The 16,230-nt window shown below is 52.3% G+C and overlaps 1 protein-coding gene across 3 annotated transcripts in view; it reads left to right on the forward strand.

The window, feature by feature from the left end:
- Nucleotides 1–16,230, forward strand: part of CMTM8 (CKLF like MARVEL transmembrane domain containing 8) — a 91,516-nt gene that overhangs the window by 31,708 nt on the left and 43,578 nt on the right. The window contains exon 1 of one of the 3 annotated variants that reach the window (XM_089331247.1): nucleotides 4,879–5,007. The exons of 1 other annotated variant lie outside the window; for it this stretch is intronic. The gene's annotated coding sequence lies outside the window, so the exon portion shown is untranslated. Of the gene's footprint in view, nucleotides 1–4,878; nucleotides 5,008–16,230 lie in introns of those variants that run through there. One more of the 3 variants, XM_089331244.1, reaches the window with a different exon arrangement.

The following is a 16,230-nucleotide window of genomic DNA, read 5'->3' on the forward strand; positions in this document are numbered from 1 at the left end:
CAGAGCCCTAGGGCCTCGTGTCCTCCTGTCCTGCTTCACCCGGGGGAGGTGATAATGGAGCACAAGCTTGCAAAGCTCTGCCTTAGCCCGTCTGGCCGCTCAGTGCTTGCTGCGGCCACCGCTGCCGTGCGTGATCTTCCTTCCCCTGCTCCTGCCTTGAGGCGGTCTCTTCTCTCTACTACAGGCCACCCGGTTTCTCTTTGCAGACCGCGCTCTCCTGGTCGCCGTGAGGAGCCACGGCAGCCACAGGGGCCCCTGAGCGGCGCGCCACGGGCGAGTTGGCTTCCTCCCCGCTCCACGAGTGGAGCCTGCAGGGCCCCCGGGGCGCCTGGCATTTCAGGCTGGGCAGCTGGCAGCGTGGGACTGCCCACGTGGCAGGATGTCTGCTCTTGGTGGCTCCAGGATTTATCTTCTTCTTTTTTTTTTTTTTAAATTTGAGAGGCAACGAGAGAGAGACAGATAAACACACACAGAGATCTTCCATCCGCTGGTTTGTTCCCCAGAGGCCCACAACAGCTGGGACTTGGCCAGTCAGAAGCCGGGAGCCAGGAACTCAGCCCAGGTCTCCCGTGTGGGTAGCTGGGACCCGGGTGCTTGAGCCATCACCTGCTGCCTCCCGGGGTGCGCATTAGCAGGAAGCTGGAATTGGAAGCAGAGCCGGACTCAAACCCTGGCACTCATAGATGGGATGTGGATGTCCTAGGCAGCAGCTTAATCACTGCACCAATCGGCCACGCCCAACATTTATGTCGACATCAGATATTTTAGCTTGCATCATCTGTGTGCATGCGTGTGCGTGCACACACACACACACACACACGAGGTGGCACACAGTCGGGGGTGAAGAATGGTGAAGAAATGCGGTGATTCTCGCAGACACTCACTGGTTCTGGCCAGGAGGCACTGCTGCAGGTATGGGGAGAGCCCTTTGGCGTGGTTTCTGATGCCTCATTTGTGAATGTTTGTAGCCCACGCTGTCCAAAGTGGGCTTGAAGTAGCTTTATGAGTCTACATAGACCCACACGCTAACACACCCGTGGAGGTGAAAGGGAGAACTCTGGCTGAAGGCACAGGAGGAAACAGGCAGAACAGTGAGCCCTGAGGGGTCCGTGGAGGCCTGGCTGGGGGAATCACCTGCAGCCCAGTGCTCTGTGCGTCCCGGCTCCCAGGGGAGGGAAACCTGGCTGAAATGCAGACACATGATTCACGTGGCCTCTCCTCGTCAAGGGGAAGTTGAAGTCCGGAGGCTGGAGGCTGGAGGGCAGTGGAAGGGAGAGTTGGAGAGGCCCCCGCTAAGGTGATGGAGGGTGCGTACCTTCTGGCCATCGGACCAGATCCAAGAAACACAGGCCGCTTGGGAAGGCCAGAGAACAGTCCTTATGCAGTATTGCTTCCAGGGCAGCTTTCCGTGTGTGCTGGAGATGGCTCTCCATGAGGTTATGAAATAGTCAAAAAATGCGGGGACATTGCGGAGAATGATAGACATCACCGCTCAAAAGAAGTGTGTGCAAGGGGCCAGCGCCGTGGTGTAGTAGGTTAATCCTCCACCTGCGGCGCCGGCATCCCATATGGGCACCAGTTCTACTCCCGGCTGCTCCTCTTCCAGTCCAGCTCTCTGCTGTGGCCTGGAAAAGCAGTGGAAGATGACGCAAGTGCTTGGGCCCCTGCACCCATGTGGAAGACCTGGAAGAAGCTCCTGGCTCCTGGCTTCAGATCGGTGCAGCTCCGGCTGTTGCGGCCATTTGGGGAGTGAACCAACGGATGGGAGACCTTTCTCTCTGTCTCTCCCTCTCACTGTCTGTAACTCTACCTCTCAAATAGATAAATAAAATCTTTAAAAAAAATACATGCAAAAAATGAGTTGGGCTACTTAAGTATATTATACCCATTTCCATTACCTAGTTTTTCTTCTTTTCTTTTCTTTCTTTCTTTTTTTTTTTTTTGATGTTTATTTTCATCTACTTGAGAGGCAGAGCGAGAGAGAGCGAGAGAGAGAGAGAGACAGATAAACACACAGAGAGATCTTCCATCCACTGGTTTGTTCCCCAAATGCCCACAGTAGCCAGGACTGAGCCGGGCCAAAGCTGGGAGCCTGGAATTCCATCTGGGGCTCCAACAAGGGTGGAAGGACCCAAGCACTTGGGCCATCATCTGCTGGATTGGAAGTGGGTAGCCAGGACTAGAACCGATGCTCGTTTGGGATGTGGGTGTCACGAGTAGGGCTTAACCCACTGCACCACAATGCCCACCCTGATTTTCTGGTTTTGATAAAGTTTTATGGTTATGTAAGATGCCACTGTTGGAAGCAGATGGATTGTGGTTATGTAAGATCTCTCTGCAGGATTTCTGCAGCTTCTATAAGAGTCTATAACTTAGAAATACAAAGTGTTCTAAGAAGGAGGGCATTGGCAACAAGCTGGATTCAATGCCAGGCCACCCCGCTGAGTGGGGATTTATTTTTTCCTTGCACTCACCACCGCTGGTAACTTTGTAGTCTCGCCTTGCCTAAGACAGGGTGCATCCTGAGACATGTGCTGGAGGCACTGGCATGGTTCTGTGGGCATCAGGGTGTACTCGGGCTCACGCAGCCCTCGTGGCGTGGCCACTACACACCGAGGCTGTGCACTCTCCACACCGCAGGAGCCGCTGGCCCCGGGAGCCAGGCGGAGCAGCACGTTGTGAGATTAGCGCAAGCACGAGGGACAATGATGCCGTCAGAGTCACCACGACACGTGGCGCTGCTGCTGGTGTAACAGGGCGTTTTATTTACAGTGAATGCTCTTAGGCACAGCAGTACCCGTCCAACAGGGAGACGTGTGGGGCAGTCAGTACAGGACAGAGTTGCTTGTCTTTGTCACCACATCTCACGTGCTGCACGTGGCTGTGCGTGCTGCGTGTTAGACCCCCAGCAGCTCAGCAGGTGCGTTGACCTCGGAATCACCACTGCCACGGTGGTCTTGTGGGGCTGGCCTCGCCACGCGGGCTGCTGTCGTCTGCGAGGTTGTCATTGGTGGAAATACCGTTGTGCGGTCCATGACCGTGTCTGTTTTTCCTTTCCCCGTGGGAATAGAAACTCCTGAAAAGCAGAAGCCAGGGGCCAGCAGGTTAATCCTCTGCCTGTGGCACCGGCATCCCACATGGGCGCCTGTTCTAGTCCCGGCTGCTCCTCTTCCAGTCCAGCTCTCTGCTATGACCTGGGAAAGCAGTGGAAGGTGGCCCAAGTGCTTGGGCCCTGCACCCGCGTGGGAGACCCTGAAGAAGCTCCTGGCTCCTGGCTTCGGATCGGCGCAGCTCCATCCGTTGGAGCCATTTGGGGAGTGAACCAATGGAAGGAAGACTTCTCTCTCTGTCTCTATCTCTCTCTGTAACTCTACCTCTCAAATAAATAAATAAAATCTTAAAAAAAAAAAAAAAAAAGCAGAGCCAGCCTGTTTTGCTCACTGCTCGTTCTCTGCTTCGAGCAGAAACCTGGGCTGGTGTCTTGTCCTTGAGTGTTTGGATGCAGCAGCCCCGGTGGGCACAGGGGGCTTTACCCGCTCTGAGCAGTCCTGTGGTCGTTGCAGCGAGGACACAGCCCCTCCTCGGGACACCTGGCGGCGGCACCGCTCCGGGTGCAGGGCTCCACCTGGGTGCCGGCCAGTTCTCCCACCCAGGGCCTGATGGTGGGTTCCAGGCTCTGCAGGCTGGGAGGTCTCTGTGGCAACCCCCTGCCCACCGCAGGAGCAGCCCCGGGCCCAGTGTGACCAGGGCGGCGCACTGAAACAGGAAATTGTTTGAAACTGAGATTTTAAATCTCTAAAGTTAAAAATTTAATCTTGGCCGGCGCCACGGCTCACTAGGCTAATCCTCCGCCTGCAGCGCCTGCACATCGGGTTCTAGTCCCAGACGGGGCGCCAGATTCTGTCCCGGTTGCCCCTCTTCCAGGCCAGCTCTCTGCTGTGGCCCAGGAGTGCAGTGGAGGATGGCCCAAGTGCTTGTGCCCTGCACCCCATGGGAGACCAGGAGAAGCACCTGGCTCCTGCCATCGGATCAGCGTGATGCACTGGCTGCAGCACACCGACCATTGGAGGGTGAACCAACGGCAAAAAGGCAGACCTTTCTCTCTGTCTCTCTCTCTCTCTCACTGTCCATTCAGCCTGTTAAAAAAAAAAAATTTAATCTTGAACATTGAAATTCAGATTTCATGTCGGGGCTGGTGCTGTGGTGTAGTGGGTTAAGCTTCCACCTGTGGCATGAGCATCCCATATGGCCATCGGTTCAAATCCCAGCTGCTCCACTTCTAATCCAGTTCCCTTCTAATAGCCTGGGAAAGCAGTGGAAGATGGCCCAAGTCCTTGGGCTCCTGCACCCATGCAGGAAGTCCTGGAAGATGTTCCTGGCTACTGGCTTCAGATCGGCTCAGCTCCACTCGTTGCGGCCATCTGGGGAGTGAACTAGCAGATGGAAGCTCGCTCGCTCTTTCTCTCTCTCTCTCTTCCTGTTTTCTCTTTTAATTAAAATGAAAGCATTTAAAGAGTAGAATTGGAGTAGGTGTTTGGCTTAGTCATTAAGACACTGGTAGGACACCCGTGTGCCTGGGTTCGAGTCCTGACGCCTGGGTTCGAGTCCTGACTCGCTCCTAATGCCAAATGTGCACCCTGAGAGGCAGGGGGTGGGGATCCACGTGCTTAAATGCCTGCCACCCGCAGGGGAGACCTGGCTTGGATTACCAGCTGTTCCTAGCTCCTGGTCGGACCAGCACAGCCCTGGGTGTTGTGGGGGTTTGGGGAGTAACCAGCAGGTGGAAGATCGCTCTGTCTCTTAAACAAACAAAACGAGGAGTCATGTTTGTGGCTGCTGCCATGCCTTTGTTTGCAGCCAGCTGATACCTATTAAAGGCCCTTATCTACTTAACACGCTGTGCTGACCCAATGCATTGAGAGCTGCTTGGAAGGATAAGCGGTCAGGGACCTAGCACTTAACTACCCTTTGCGCTGGGCTCCTTCCCTGAGGTTTGCGTCTAGGGAGGTAAGATTGTCTGCATTCTTTCAGACACGCACGCACATTACCGCCCAGCTTGCTCAACTTGAAGGGGTCTTTCCCCCCACTTTTCTTTATGTTTGTCAGCGTGAGCACAGCACCGAGTCAGAAATTAAGGCTTTTTTCAAAGTTTCACTTCAAACCTCCTGATGTTTTGTTCTGAAACAAGTTAGGGCCCGCCCGATACGATATCACCCTTACCATAATATCTTGAAACACATCAGCTGTTAATCCTATTAAGCATTTACAGGGTGAACTGTTTTCATAGCGTTCAAATACATTTAGTATAGATTGGGTGAACTCTACTAAAAGAGCTTCATAGTTTGTATTTTTTTTTATAGTTTTTTTTTTTTTTTTTTTTTTTTTTTTATTTAGAGAGAGAGAAAGGTCTTCCTTCTGTTGGTTCACCCCCCAAATGGCCACTATGGCCAGCACACTGTGCCGATCTGAAGCCAGGAGCCAGGTGCTTCTGGTCTCCCATGCGGGTGCACGGCCCAAGCACTTGGGCCATCCTCCACTGCCCTCCTGGGCCACAGCAGAGAGCTGGCCTGGAAGAGGGGCAACCGGGACAGAACCCGGTGTGCCGGCACCGCAAGCGGAGGATCAGCCTAGTGAGCCGCGGCGCCGGCCAATAGTTTGTCTTTATGTGTGATAGAAATTGCAAGGAGCTGTCAGTTCATAGTAAAGTTATAACATTAAAGGTAAGAAAGCTTTAGTATTGTGTGTGTACATATATTGTATTATTATAGTTATATAGTAAATAACACATGTTATATAATATGTAATGCACACTATATCCTTACATATTATAAAATATAATATATAAAATATACTATATTATTATATATTACATAATGCTAAAGTTTCCCTAACTCTAGTATATATATGTAATATATATATATATGAGCTGAGGTTGACTAAATTGAAAGCTATTTTGGAAAATTATCCTTTCGAATTAAAATGCACATTTATTTATTTATTTATTTGAAAGGCAGAGATCGAGAGAGATTTCCTCCATCCACTGACTCATTCTCCAAATGATGTCAGTGGCTGGAGCTGAGCCAACCCAGAGCCAGGAGCTTCTTCAGGGTCTCCCACACGGGTGCAGGGGCCCAAGCACCTGAGCAGATTTTCAGTGTTTTCCCAGGTGCATTAGCAGGGAGCTGGATCAGAAGTGGAGCAGCCGGGACTTGAACTGGTGCCCGTATGGGACGCTGGCACCACAGCAGTTGTCTCAACCTACAGTGCCAGCCCCTGTTTTGTAAAGAATTGCTTGTTTCTTTATTTGAAAGGCAGAGTAACAGAGAAGCTGAGGGGAGAGACAGAGGTGGAGACAGGTGTTTTATCTGGTAGTTCACTCTCCAAATGGCTGTAATTGTGGCTGGGCCAGGCTGAAGCCGGGAGCCAGGAACCCCATCTGGGTCTCCCACGTGGGTGGCAGGGGCCCAAATACTTGAGCCGTCACCTGCTGCTTCCAGGGTGAGCTTAGCAGGAAGCTGGATTGGAAGCTGGGGCAGGACTCAAACCCAGGCACTTAGACACAGGGTGTGGGGTGTAAGCAGCACCTAAACAGCTTCACTGTGTGCCCTGCCTTGTGTTAATATTAACAAGGAGACAAGGGAGCCAGTGTGACTGAGTGGGCTCATAGAAAATGCACGATCAGCCGCCAAAGCCTCAGCAAGCATTGTACTTAGTGACAAACTAGAAGCTGTGATGGGGAGTTAGGGTTAGAATATAAGGATGCTCTAACCGGTGTAGTAAGATCAGAAAAAGCAGCAGGGGCAGGTGCTGTGGGTCAGGTCAAAGCCACCACCGCCTGTAGTGCCGGCATCCCGTATGGGCACTGGTTCTAGTCCCAGCTGCTCTTCTTCTGATCCAGCTCTCTGCTATGGCCTGTGAAAGCAGTAGAGGATGGCCCAAGTCCTTGGGCCCCTGCACCCATGTGGGAGACCTGGAAGAAGCTCCTGGCTCCTGGCTTCGTATCGGCTCAGCTCCTGCCATTGCAGCCATTTGGAGAGTGAACCAGCGGATGGAAGACCTCTCCCTGTCTGTCTCTACCTCTGTATGTAACTCTGTCTTTCAAATAAATAAAAATAAGGCTTAAAAAAAGGCAATAAACATAAGGATTGGGAAGAAGCCAAATTATCTTTAATCATAGTGAAAAATGTCTACAAAGAAAATGCAAGATAATCCATAAATGATTAGAATTAACTTATATAATTATATAGATAATTACAATTTTTATCTACAAGTGATTGGATTATACAAATATATAATTAACTATGAATGATTAAAATCAGCAGGCTTGCTCAATATAAGACCATAATCAAATATAAGCAAGCAATTTAAAATATAATGTTAAAGTATTTTCTTTTTTTTAAGATTTATTTTATTTATTTGAAAGACGGAGTTACATAGAGAAGTAGAGCCAGAGAGAGAGACAGGGAGGTCTTCCATCCGCTGGTTCACTCCCCAGATGGCTGCAACCGCCGGAGCTGCACCGATCCAAAGCCAGGAGCCAGGAGCTTCTTCCAGGTCTCCCACGTGGGTGCAGGGGCCCAAGGACTTGGGCCATCTTCTGCTGCTTTCCCAGACCACAGCAGAGAGCTGGATCGGAAGTGGAGCAGCCGGGACTTGAACTGGCACCCATATGGGATGCCGGCGCTGCAGGCCAGGGCTTTGACCCACTGCACCACAGCGCCAGCCCCATAAAGCATTTTCTAAAATTTTATTGAGAAGTAGAGCGAGAGGTGGAGTCCTCCCTGTCCCCCTCTTGTTATCCCCCAGATGCCCCCAGTGGCTGGCGCTGGGCTGCATGTAAAGCCAGGAGCCGGAAACTGAATGCAGGTCTCCCAGGTGGGTGGCGGGACGCCAACTACTTGACCTGTCCTCCGCTGCCTCCAGGTCTGCAGAGGCAGAGCTGAAGCTGGGAGCTGGGGCTGGGAACTGAACCGACTACTCAGATCTGGGACGTGTGCATCTCAGCTAGCGTCCTCGTCATGAGGCCGAACACCCACTTCTGTGAGTACTGTCTTCAGACTTACCGTAGATGACCTTGACGAAGCAAAACTAAGAGACTTCACTGAAAGCTATAGACCTAAATAAGGCTGGCGCTGCGGCTCACTAGGCTAATCCTCTGCCTGCATCGCTGGCACCCCGGTTCTAGTCCCGGTTGGGGCGCCAGGTTCTGTCCCGGTTGCCCCTCTTCCAGGCCAGCTCTCTGCTGTGGCCAGGGAGTGCAGTGGAGGATGGCCCAAGTGCTTGGGCCCTGCCCCCGCATGGGAGACCAGGAGAAGCAGCTGGGTCCTGCCTTCGGATCAGCACGGTGCGCCGGCCGCAGCAGCCATTGGGGGATGCAACCAACGGAAAAGGAAGACCTCTCTCTCTCTCTCTCACTGTCCACTCTCCCTGTTAAAAAAAAAAAAAAAAAAAAAAAAAAGGAACTAAATAAATAGAGAGCTGTACCATGTTCATGAATGGGAATCAATACAGTTAACATGTCGGTTCTCTCAAATTTTTTTTTTTTTTTTTTAAGATTTATTTTATTTACTTGAAAGGCAAAGTAATAGAGAGAGAGATCTTTCCTCCTCTGGTTCACTCCCCAAATGACCACAGCCAGGCCTGGTTCAGGCCAAAGCCAGGAGCCAGGAGTTTCATCCAGGTCTCCCCACATGGGTACAGGGCCCAAGCACTTTGGCCGTCTTTCACTGTTTTCCCAGGCATGTTAGCAGGGAGCAGGACTGGAAGTGGAGTGGCCAGGACTCGAACTGATGCCCATATGGGATGCTGGTGTTGTAAGTGAAACCTTAACCTGTTATGCCACAACATCAGACCCTTTTCTCTCCCGACATAACACACGCAATGTAAAGTCTGAATCACAATCATTTTTGTGTGGGTGTATGTAGACATTATATAATAGAAATATTTATAAATATACTTAAATAATTCTTAGGTATAGATAATATAATATTTATAATAATAATATAAATATTTATATAATATAAATAATAAAGTGAATATTATAAAATAGTATGTATACGTATCAGATAATCTAGGGCCAAGTTTGAAGAACTTTGGTGCCAGAATGGGGTTTAGACCTGACCCAGCCTGCTAATGTTTCTGAGGCTGGGGTCAGCATCTGCGTTTTTCTGGATTTTTAAGCAGCTTTTGTGTACTTTAGTAGTGAAGGCAAATTCTGCAACTGCAGATCTGCCCGAGGGCCGCCGGGCGACTTGGGCACAGACGCCTGTGTTTGTGTTTGCCGTCACCTTGGTGCTGAGCTGTGGTTTGTCACGGACTAACGACAAGGGAACAAAGCAGACTGATTATATAAGGATCTGGGTAAACCAAGGGTAGGCCAGGTGATGTCACAGTCCAGCAGGCACAGCCCGGGGCGGTGGGGGGGCGGGTGCAGTGGTTGGAGAACTGCACGGGCTGTGTCGTTGTCGCGTGGGAAGTGTTACACGGCGTGGATGTGGGAAACCCAAAAGGACCTGCCCCAGGCTGCTCTCAGTCCCATATCACAGTTGGGAAACAAACAGTGGTCTAGTTTCACAAAAATGGGAAATGTTATTGATCTGAATTCCGTTTGGTTTGGGAGGTTTTACCCATGGGGAAGTAAAAACTCTACATTCCATTTTTTGTCTATATTGACATTACATGGCTTGGCCATCACCAAGGGCTGCTTTAAGAATTATTTGCTCCTGGGTTGGCGTCGTGGTACAGCAGGTAAAACCGCTGCCTGCGACGTTGGCATTGCTTATGGGCACTGCTTCGTGTCCCAGCTGTTCTACTTCCGATCCAGCTCCCTGCTGTCTCGGGAAAGCAGTGGAAGATGGCACAAGTGCGTGGGGCCCTGCCACCCACGTGGGAGACCTGGATGAAGCTCCCAGCTCCTGGCTTCAACCTGGCACAGCCCCAGCCATTGCGGCCATTTGGGGAGTGAACCAGTGGGTGGGAAGCTGTCTCTCTCTAACTCTTTCAAATAAGTAAATAAATCTTAAAAAGAAAAAAAAAATTATTTTCGCCGTGCGCTGTTCAAGAAAGAGAAGTAACTGCAGTTGGCCATCGGAGTGTGAATTGGAGTCGCTATGATGTGGATTTTATGTTTACAGTTTTGCCACTGGCAGTTCACAGGTTAGACAGGAAATGAGAAGCAAGAATGTGTTTGGGTGTAGAAGAGAATGCACTGAAGACCAGCTGTTGCCAAGTCATTAGGCGCTTAATTTCGTCAAAACACCCCCATGAGTTCATCTCTGCATTTCACGAATGAGGACACTGAAGCTTCAGAGAAATGAACTCACGCAGAGCCACAGAGCTGGAGAGTGAGCAGGCAGGGCTTCAGCTCAGACTGCAGTCCCACAGGGATGAGTGGAGGCCACACTGGGACGGTCACAGCTGGGTCCGGAGCAAGGAGTGAAGCTGGAACCATCTCCTGGATTATCCTTCCCCCACGAGAACACCCGAGATCCCCAGCCCCTGCCCGGTGACTGACCTCAGTGCCTTGGGTACAGTAAGGCTGGGGCCCCAGACCTGCCTCCTACACCCTGGTTCCTAGGGCTTCCTGTTAGAGGGCGAGGCCTCTCCCTGTGCAGCTCACAGAGTGGGGGTTGGAGCCTCCGTTCTTGTTTGCTATTGCTTGGCAATTGAACAAGATGTAAACATTTTCTTAGAACTAAAAAAAAACATGGGGCTGGCATCCCATTTGGGCATCAGTTCATGTCCTGGCTGCTCCTCTTCCAATCCGGCTCTCTGCTATGCCCTGGGAAAGCAGTGGAAGATGGCCCTGGTGCTTGGGCCCCTGCACCCATGTGGGAGACCTGGAAGAAGCTCCTGGCTCCTGGCTTTGGATTGGCGCGGCTCCGGCCGTTGCAGCCATCCGGGGAGTGAACCAGTGGATGGAAGACCTCTCTTTCTCTCTGTCTTTGCCCCTCTCTGTAACTCTACCTCTCAAATAAACAAATATTTTTTAAAAAGAAAAAACCAGTTAGGTGAGATTCTCTGTACGTAAACTCCTCCAGCAGATCTATGGATCTCACTTCCTTCTCTCTAGATGTGCCCTGTGGTATGAGTCCTAACAGCCTGCCCTGGAGAAAGTGTGTGATGTGTCTGTGCAGTTACTAGAGAACTGCAGCTGTGCGTGGAAGTCTTGCCGTCTCCCACCCCCACTCACCGCCGGCGGCCTAGCCTCTGACACGTGTGGCTTCCCCGCCGTGTGTCTTTAGGTCGGGGTTTCTAACCCTCAGCGCTACTGACAGTTGGGGCCTTCTGTGCACAAATGCTGCTAGGGCCACCTCACCCCAACCTGAGCCGTGACCATCAGCGACGTCTCCAGGCCTGGCCAGATGCCCAGGAGTGGGGCCGGGGCAGAATCACCCCCCGGTTGAGAACTGCTTGATGCAGAGAGAAGCAACGTGCAAACATGTCCTTTCTCTTTCAAGATCTGTTTCTATCTATCTATCTATCTATCTATCTATCTATCTATCTATCTACCTACCTACCTACCTACCTACCTACCTACTTACCTACCTACCATCTATCTAAACAGAGACAGAGAGAGATCTTCGGTCTGCTGCTTCACTCTGCAGATGGTTGCAACAGCCAGGTCTGAGCCAGGAACTCCGTGCAGGTCTCCCACATGGGTGACAGGGACCCAAGCACTTGGGCTGTCATCAGGTTCGTCGGCAGAAACTGCATCAGAAGCTGAACAGCTGGGACAGGAACCGGCACTTGGATATGGGGTGCTGATGTCACAGTTCTAGCTTAATCTGCACACCACCATGTCAGCCCTGAACTCGTCATTCTGCCTTCCTGTCCTCTGACACCCAGCAGTCTCTTCACAGAGCTCCTCTTCCTGACTGTATTTCTATCCATCCGTCCATCCATCCATCCATCCATCCATCCCTACAGATATTATATAACATGGCCAGATTTATGTTTTAAATATGTAATAAATATCCTAATTTATTTTACTTATATGAAATATCCCAGAAAATCATGGAATATGTATTATGATGGGGCCAGCATTGTGGCATAGCAGGTAAAGCTGTTGCCTGTGGTCCCCGCATCCCATGTAGGCACTGGTTTGTGTTCTGGCTGCTCCACTTCTGATCCAGCTCCCTGCTAATGGTCTGGGAAAAGCAGTGGAGGATGGCTCAAGTCTTTGGGCCCCAGTCACCCATGTGGCTTTGGCCTGACCCTCACTGGCTATGGCAGCCATATGAGGAGTGAACCAGCAGATGGAAGATCTCTCTCTCCCTCTCTAAAACTCACTTTCAAAATAAGTAAATCTTAAAAAACAAAGAAGAAGAAGGAAGGAAATGTATTATGAAAATCGTATGCCTGCATTTCAAATTTCTACCAAACGTGGCATATCTTTTAGTTCCCCAACTCCACGAACTTTTCGAAGTGCCCTTGTATAGAAGGTATAGCCTGACCTGTGTATTACGGCAGGTGTGTATGTAGGTGAGTGTGATGTATCCACACACACTTTTATTTTTTTTATTTGACAGAGTTATAGACTGTGTGAGAGAGAAACAGAGAGAAAGGTCTTCCTTCTGTTGGTTCACTCCCCAAATGGTCGTGCCGATCTGAAGCCAGGAGCCAGGTGCTTCCTCCTGGTCTCCCATGCGGGTTCAGGGCCCAAGCACTTGGACCATCCTCCACTGCCCTCCCGGGCCACAGCAGAGAGCTGGACTGGAAGAGGGGCAACTGGGACTAGAACCCAGCGCCCATATGGGATGCCGGCGCCGCAGGAGGAGGATTAACCTAGTGAGCCACGGCGCCAGCCCCCACACACACTTTTTCAGCGTGTACACGTGTAGACATCCTGGAACTCCCTGGTCAGTGCGTGGAGAATGTCCCCACTGTGGCCGCTGCGTATCAGTCCTTGGTGTGGAGGCGCCAGCGTTGATGGGAGCAGACCAGTGCTTGGCACTGCCCCCAGTGTGTCGCTGTCGACCGCTCACGGGGCCTCCCTCCCCGCGCACGTGTGCCCTGGGTTTGCAGGGTCACAGGTAAACACATGAGCCACCAGATGCCCCCTGTGCCCGTCGGCCTGCGTCAGCAGTGATCTGGGAGGCTGCTCCCTGCGGCTGCCCGGGCACAATTCCCAGCCCTGCCACTCCTGCCAGTCCCGTAGGTCAGCCATGCCTTTTGTCTCCCGTAGGCCGGCGTAACTGCCGTAGAGGAGCCTGCGCATCTTGGAGGAGGGCTGAGTGACCACAGGGCCAGTGTCCAGGGCAGGTCTGCTCCGGGGCGCCGGGGCTCTGAGCCTGCACCAGGGACTTCTAAGCTCTGCTCCACCCACTGTGGCTCCCCGGTGCCATCTTCCCTTCCTGCCCAGGCTCTGCACACACACCCCTGCCTGGCTTCCTCCTCCACCATGCCTTTTGGCTTGTGACAGCCGCTCGGCTCTCTGGCCAGTCACGTACTTGTTTTGTTGTCCAGAGGCGAGTGCGACAGGTCTGGTTTTGAATTCCAGGTCTGCCACTCGCCGTCTTTGGACAAATTTCTCACCTGTAAAATGGTCACAATACGTGCTTCCTAAGATGAGGGAAAGGAGTAAACAGGAACCCACACAAAGCGTGCAGAAGCTTTGTGAGTAAGCGTGTGAGTAAGCGTCCACCCTGGAGGGCTGATCGGAGGTTGTTCCATTTGCTCTCTGTGCTGCGTCCATATGCCCTTGCACGCAGTAAGTAAACGGATTGAATCTGTTTCTTTAAAAAACCCAAACTGGAGGCCGGCACTGTGGCGCAGCAGGTAGAGCTGCAGCCTGCAGGGCCAGCATCCGTATGGGTGCCAGTTCGAGTCCCGGCTGCTCCACTTCCAATCCAGCTCCCTGCTAATGGCCTGGGAAAGCAGTAGAAGATGGACCAAATGTTTGGACCCCTGCACCCAGGTGGGAGACCCAGGTGTAGCTCCTGGCTTCGGCCTGGCTCAGCCCTGGCTGTTGTGGCCATCTGGAAAGTGACCCAGTGGACGGAAGATCTCTTTCTCTCTCCCTCTCTGTAACTCTTGCTTTTCAAATAAATAAATAAATCTAAAAAAAAAATCAAAAATGAGGATTTAGCCTTGAATCTGAGCACCTGTTCCAGGCATTGATCTCAGGGCTTAGGGTTTAGCAGTGGGAAGAGACATCAGCCCTGTCTGGACAGAGCTGGCACCCCCTGGGGGCCACAGAATGAGAGGGGTAAAGGATGCTGCCCATGCAGATGCGTGCGTGTCCCGTGGCTCTGAAGTCCCGTGGTGCTGTCTTCGTGTTAATCATTGTTTGTTCCGGGGCCTGCTCTCCTCTCCAGCTCTGTCCTCCACAGGGCCGCCCCCTGCCCACCCCCCAGCCCCTGTACCCTGCCCTCCGGCTCCACCGGACCTGCAGCTTCAGCTCTGCTCATTTGCCTGGAGTAGCTGCTGTGCCCACCTCCGCTGGCCAGTGCCTTAAGGAAGCCACCCCGTTCCCTGCGCTGAGTCCCGGTCGCTGCCCTTGCTCGGTGCTGTGGTCAGTTTGTTCTCCGCACACTTCCACCAGGCGTGCCTGACTCTCCCTGATGGTGAGGCCCCCGGGAGGAGGCACCTCTCTCTGGTGCAGGGTGTCTGCCGTGGGTGTCTGACACGGTGAGTGCTAGGTGGACAGGCGACACGATGTCCTGCCTCGGCTGTCCTCGCGGGGGCAGGCCAGCTGGAACCTGCTTCAGGTTGCCCTTGGCCACCCCCTTGGACAGACCGCATACCTGCTGCTGGCCCATCACTGGCCTGCTGACCCTTGAAAGATCACTTAACACTCCGGGGCATTTATTTTTAATTTTTATGTATTTATTTGTGGGGAAGGGACAGATGGAACTGCCGTCTTCTGGTTCGCTCTCCAGATGCGTGCAATGGCTGGGGCTGGGCCAGGCCAAAGCTGAGAACCTGAAACTCAATCCAGGTCTCCCACGTGGGTGGCGGGGATGCTACTACGTAAGCCATCACTGCTGCCTCCCAGGGTCTGCATTAGCAGGAAGCTGGGGTCAGGAGCAGAGTGAGAACCCAGGCAGTCCAACGCAGGATGCGAGTCTTAGCCACTGGGCCCCGTGCTCACGCCACGGGTTGCTTACCACTGGAGACTCGGTTGACACTGTGCTCCGTGGCAGTGCGCCCCTGGGGACTGTGTGGTGAGCCTTGTTGCAGTAGCTGGTCCTGCCCGATCCAGGTTCCATGGATGGGGCCTCCTGTCTTTCTCCCTCGACTGCTTCAGAAGTGCAGTGCCTCATTGAACCACAAAGGGAAGGGAGGACTACAGAGGAGGTTGTGTGTGGTGATGGTGAGGGTGGTGGTGGTGATGATGGTGATGATGGTGATGATGGTGGTGGTGATGGTGATGGTGATGATGGGAAGGGAAGACTACAGAAGAGGTTGTGTGTGGTGAGGGTGGTGATGGTGATGGTGATGACGGTGATGACACGGTGATGGTGATGGTGATGGTGGTGATGGTGATGACGGTGATGACGGTGATGACGGTGATGGTGATGATGGTGATGATGGTGATGGTGATGATGGTGATGACGGTGGTGACGGTGATGATGGCGGTGGTGGTGATGGTGATGACGGTGATGGTGATGACGGTGATGACGGTGATGATGGTGATGGTGGTGATGCTGGTGGTGATGGTGGTGATGGTGATGATAGTGGTGACGGTGATGATGGTGATGATGGTGATGATGGTGGTGGTGGTGATGGTGGTGGTGGTGATGGTGATGATGGTGATGGTGGTGATGGTGATGATGGTGATGGTGGTGATGGTGATGGTGGTGATGGTGGTGGTGGTGATGGTGGTGGTGGTGATGGTGGTGATGGTGATGGTGGTGATGGTGATGATGGTGATGTGGTGATGGTGATGATGGTGGTGAGGTGGTGATGGTGGTGATGGTGGTGGTGATGGTGGTGATGGTGATGGTGGTGATGGTGATGATGGTGGTGGTGATGGTGATGGTGATGATGGTGGTGGTGATGATGGTGATGACGGTGATGACGGTGATGACGGTGATGGTGGTGATGATGGTGATGGTGGTGATGATGGTGATGGTGATGATGGGAAGGGAAGACTACAGAAGAGGTTGTGTGTGGTGATGGTGGTGATGGTGATGATGGTGGTGGTGGTGATGGTGGTGATGGTGATGGTGGTGATGGTGATGGTGGTGATGGTGGTGGTGATGGTGGTGATGGTGATGGTGGTGA

This window comes from Oryctolagus cuniculus, chromosome 4 (genome assembly GCF_051225735.1).
Source record: "Oryctolagus cuniculus isolate XC-2025 breed Fujian yellow rabbit chromosome 4, ASM5122573v1, whole genome shotgun sequence".
NCBI classification, from domain to species: domain Eukaryota; kingdom Metazoa; phylum Chordata; class Mammalia; order Lagomorpha; family Leporidae; genus Oryctolagus; species Oryctolagus cuniculus.